This window comes from Hylaeus anthracinus, unplaced genomic scaffold (assembly GCF_026225885.1).
Source record: "Hylaeus anthracinus isolate JK02 unplaced genomic scaffold, UHH_iyHylAnth1.0_haploid 12002, whole genome shotgun sequence".
In the NCBI taxonomy this organism is placed as follows: domain Eukaryota; kingdom Metazoa; phylum Arthropoda; class Insecta; order Hymenoptera; family Colletidae; genus Hylaeus; species Hylaeus anthracinus.
In genome coordinates this window covers 6,040,345-6,045,638 of record NW_026534349.1, presented here as the reverse complement: position 1 = coordinate 6,045,638, position 5,294 = coordinate 6,040,345, and the positions used below count along the sequence as shown (strand labels likewise).

At 44.1% G+C, this 5,294-nt stretch overlaps 1 protein-coding gene and 1 long non-coding RNA gene across 2 annotated transcripts in view; one reads left to right on the top strand and one right to left on the bottom strand.

Moving 5' to 3' along the window:
* The window catches only part of LOC128891782 (uncharacterized), a 9,350-nt gene extending 4,062 nt beyond the window's left edge, over positions 1-5,288 (bottom strand). Inside the window, exons 1-4 of the long non-coding RNA XR_008460923.1 lie at positions 2,755-5,288; positions 2,384-2,583; positions 2,119-2,275; positions 316-432 (exon numbers count right to left, since the gene is read on the bottom strand). This is a non-coding gene — a long non-coding RNA (uncharacterized LOC128891782). The remainder of the gene's footprint in view (positions 1-315; positions 433-2,118; positions 2,276-2,383; positions 2,584-2,754) is intronic.
* Positions 1-5,294, top strand: part of LOC128891761 (unconventional myosin IC) — a 27,085-nt gene that overhangs the window by 8,064 nt on the left and 13,727 nt on the right. The gene's annotated exons all lie outside the window — the stretch shown is intronic.

Here is a 5,294-nt window from a genome sequence, read left to right as displayed (position 1 = left end):
ACGGTATTCAATATTGTGGTCCGACGAAAGACTACACCAAACCTACTGAGACAGTATGTACATTTACGCATTCAATTGAGTAACACGGTTAACGCGGAGTTTGTGTTCTTAACGAACACCCAGTGTGTATCGTATAAAGCGTGGTCGTGTTCACAGTTTGTAACTCAAGTCGTTGACTTCTTGGCATTCGACGTGTTAGAATAGTACAAAATTGTAATCCCTGCTTAGTTGCGGCCGCGTTGAGTAACGCGCTTGGTACGTAATTGTACGTAATTGTTCCTTTCAAGGACGCGACCTACTTGACTCAAAACGTACCTTTGGACGTTGTGTTTCCGTTCCCAAAATTCACGCCGAGAAACCTTGTGCATTGTCATCATCTCCATTTGATAACTTCAATGTTCCAATCTTCTATGGAGAAGACCAAAGAAGTCCCTGCAAATAAATATTATGTTAACGATTTATAAATATCTTCTTCTTTTTCTTCTTGCGTAAATTAAAGCTTGCAATTTTGTTTAAGTAGAAACACTGGATAGCTCCCTTGTCGTAATCGCTTGTACCTAGAAAACGAAAGAGATTACCAGTGCACCTCGATTCATCTAACCATAAGCGATTATTCGCACCTGGGTTTGCACAGCCGTCGAATCATGAATTCGCCTCGAGACGTCCACGCGAAACCAATTTATTCGTTTCTGTGAGAAACTGTCATTTTCACGCAGCTCCAATGACGTAACGACAGTGAAGAACGAGTTTTCATCTGGGCGCAACAAGTAGCTTCCATAAAAAAGGTCTTTAAACGATCGTTTGCACCATCCCAATTACAGGACGATAATGATCGCAGCCAATTACGCGACACTATTCTTACGTCGTCCATTGACGTTGGCAAAGTAATTTGTCTTTCGCTGGGGAACCGTTGATTACCGCACGAAAAAAAGCTTAGCTTGAAAAGTCGCGGGGTGGTACTTTAGTTTCAAAGACTTCGTGCGTCATTGTAGACTCGAGAGGAAAGGAATTTTCGTCGAAGAGCATAGACTAATAATAATAATCCAATATATCTTTGGTACGCTGTCGATAACCTAGAGTTAAGTAACGAAACTTGAAAAGGTCGTTGCATCGATGTCAGTAATAATAGAGCAAAGAAAGAAAAGTAAAGAGAGAAGAAAACGACGGCAGCGGCAGAAATCGCAGGTCGTTAGATCCGATCTTTCCAGAGGCGGACTCATCGAGAAAAGAAATCGCTCGAATGTTAATTAATACTTACGATCGAGGACGTTCGCATGCAATTAAGTGGCTGCGATTCGCGCCGCCACGACCCGGTAGCTTTTACCGTTTCTGATCTCGCCGATTGTTCCTCGAGCGTGAAAGTCGTAAACGATTTCGTTTCGTCGCGCATGCGAGAACGGCGCGGGCTCCTGCGCAGCCGCGCCAGAACTTCGAACGCTAACAGTACCTACCCCGCGGAAAGGAAAAGGAACAGGGACCGGAAGTGTCGCGCGAGGCGCAATGCGGGACTCGTGTCTTCCTTTTGTCGCGAGATAAGGGGAACAACGCTTGCGATGCACCGCGGGTACGGCAACGGACTCAGCCGGAAACTCATCGACGGCGATCGAACGCTCGCCACGCGCCATCGCGAATTCGAAATGACGTTCGGGCCTGGGATGGACTCGTTTCATCTCGAACGGTGGCAACGGGGCCTCTGCAGGATGAATCTATTATAATGTCGAATATCTTCTTACGTATACGTTCTTTTTAATTTAGAAACACACCTGGTGAAGGCGAACTGGCACCGTCGTGATTTCTACGCTGGTTTAGAACTCTATTTATGGTTACCAGCCGTACGTTTCTTTTATTTCCGGTGAAAACGACGGGTTCGAAGGTCGAGAGCTTGGCGTCGGTGGTCGTGGGCAAAAAAGTAGCAAGATTATCGTCCGAGAGATGTGTTTACGACAGCGAGCTCTAGAAAATGGTACGAGAGAATAAAAAAAAAAAAAAAAAAAAAGACGGCGATTTGGCGCGATGCGGTGAAAACCTGTCTTTCTTCTCGCCAAACCGAGGAGCCGACAAAAGGTCGACCGGTTTCCGGAAATGGGTAATTTCTTTATTATACCCATTCGTACGCACGTGTTTCCCTTTACGCGAGTTCCCTCCTGCGGATGAGTAACAGCGTAACTCCTAACTCGTGGAACGCTGGCTGGCAATGTCAGAAACTTGTATGCACGGCATTCTGGTCGTTGCAGCGTTGGGAATTGCTCCCGAAGGATCATTTTTACGGATAGCCCTACGGATACATCGAAACTTGTGATTAGTATTAGATCACATTCTCTGTCACCATCATTGTTAATAATAGGGATTTAGTTATAGAGAGATAGACGGTAAATAACATCACCTACGATTTGTTCAACTTTCGAACAGTTATTCGGTGAATTATAATTCGTACTGAAAGTACGAAGCAAGTGTGGCACCTCCTGTCCTCGCCACCAGCGGGAAACCGCTCGTTTCTCGCAAGCACTCGGTCCCGCCTAACATTCATATATTAGGTTGTCCCAAAAGTTTCTTCCGTGACTTGCACTCAATTATTTTGTGTGGCTGTGTTTATATAAATAGACAACCTATTTTATTAGTTGTTAATATCGTATAACAGTAACGGAGCAAAATGAATCGCACGGAATTTAATAATGTAACATTAGACATAAAATATTGTGTAAAACTCTATAACAACTCTATAACAACTCTATAACAACTCAAAGAATTTCGTACTTCTAATTTGATTGAAATATTTCTATGCAAATGGAGTGTTCAGCGTTGTCCTCTGCTCGAAGTCGGCAATTCTCTCACGAAGGTGAGCAAATCCAACGAAGGTCCACTCTTCCTTTGAGTCATCGCGAGATGACGCGAACCTTCATCGACCCCGTTTCTGAAACGAAGAAAAATATACACGGCGATAACCCGCTCGTTTACGCGCGCTAGAAAGTGTAGCCGATCGAATCGCGCGTCACAGACGCCGCTGAGAGAAAATCGCACGTCGGATCCACGACCCGGTTCTACAATGAAAAGCGAAACACTGGTTGAAATCGATACAGAATCAGAAGAAATTCTCATGGCATCGCAAATTGGTAGACAACATGACTTTCAGCTCCCTAATTGGGCGCGAGATAGAAAGTTCTACTCGAAGACTGATAAATTTAGACGATTCGAGAACGAAAAAAAAAAAAACCTGACGACAACGCGCCGAGAAAAAGATTTACAACGCCTGTCGCTAATGCATTTATGGAGTAGACTTCCGTAACGACATTACTCGAAACAAAAAGCGACCACGATAAATCTATGGTGTTCGTCTCGAAAACGCAATGAATTCGTCTATTCTATATTCCACACTCTCTCGAAGCGAAGCGAAGATGTACGCTTTCATTAAAGTATGATTAACTTTCTATTTGCGAATGGTGAATTTACATAAATGGCAAGTTTACCATAGAAAGGCACAGAATTAATTTCCACACCTAATGAAATAAGAAAGTTGATATCGTAGTTACTTTTCGTTTTCGTTCGCGATATCGTATTCGACTACCCGCAGGTGATTCGGCTCGTTGTTTTTTTTTACCATTTATCGGCGTTCACGTAACGCGACAGTAATTAAGCAATCGTTGGCCTATCGTTAATTGTGTCTGACGCTCGTGGAAAACCGATGCAGGTACCGGCCGTCTCGTTCGCGCCGGTGAAAATTCATCGAGCGTTGAAACATAACGAGAAACCAGGTGTTCGATTAATTCCTTCTCGCGAGGTGAATATCTTTCCGCGACGAGGAGGTTGAAGCGGCTCTTACGCCCGTTTCGCCGACACATCTCTGACGAGCATGACGGCATCGTGCATGACTAGACGAGACAATGAAAACCGCCTTCACAGCGATTGTTCGTCCCCGCGTTGGCTACACGGAGCTTTTAGCATAAGATCACCGGGGAAAATTAGTCATCGAGCGAAAGGTCACGACCAAGACAGTGACTCAGATCGGTTCCCCTTTTCGCGATGGGGTAATATCGATTTGTTAAAGTAAATCTATCAGGTTGTTCCAAAAGTTACTTTCGTGGCTTGCACTCATTTTGTGGACAATGTTTATAAAATATAGGTAACTTAATTTCTTCGATGTTAACGTAATAATGATAATGGAATGTAACATAACATTAGACATAAAACGTTCTGTATGTATTACTTATTAACGAAATCGAAGAAACTTTTGGGACAACTTAATAATAAACTGGCGATTATGCATAATCCTCACTAAAGTTTAATACAATCCCCAACTCGTAATGGAAATCCATAATATCATTATGGACGGTTCCATAATTTATCACATTTACCAACTTCATAACAATGTTACGCGATGGACAACATTCTGGACCAGGTTCAGATTTCTTGTTGGTAATATTTGTTATTATTTTACCATGCGTGTTATCCACTTGTTATCGGTACCATTCCGAAGAGGACCTCGTACGTGCCCTTCTCACGTTTATCTGGTGCTCGTGCTCTTATGTTATACTTCTACGAGTTCAACCGTTTCAAATAATTCTGCATTCACGTTGCTCGAAGAGGTTCTGTGAAACTTATTCCTCGAAGCGTTGTCCTAACGATCGAAGAGACGCTGCTTCCTCTACCCCTGACAACCTGAATTATCATTCGATACTTGAGGGCGAACGAAGAAAAGTTCTCTGCACCTATCTACTTATTACGACGGTGTATCGTCCGTGTCCCATTTTTCCGTCCGGTTTTAAATCCACGCGTGACAGATGAGGCTCCTCTGACTCGCCTGAAATGTAGCAGATACCGCGCGAAGGAGATCGAAAAGAATGTCGCCATAAATCATCGCCGGCAGCCTTCGAAAATAGGCATCGCGTTAATCAAGCACCGCGGAGACGTCGAACAGTGATTTTAACGACTCGTCTCTCGTCTCGATGTATTTATATCATTCGTTCTGCCGCGAGCCTTGGGTACGAGCCTTTCGATACTCCGCGGAACGTTCCCGTGGAAATTGCGTTCCACCGCGGTACGAAGTAGCCGCGATTCGACGACACGATCGTAAATTTCACGTTTTAAACGACACCTTACTATGTCCCAAACGCAAACATCCCACCGGGCGTTCGTGGCCGATTTTTAGAGCCACTCGAAATAAACGCTTTAGTGGCTCGTTATTACACCGCCCCGAAATAATAATTGGGGACTGCATTTAGTTTCGGGAGCGAAAGTCTTGCGATCCCTTTGGTATCTTGTTTTCGGAGCTGCTCGAGAACGTCCTCTTGGACGCCTTT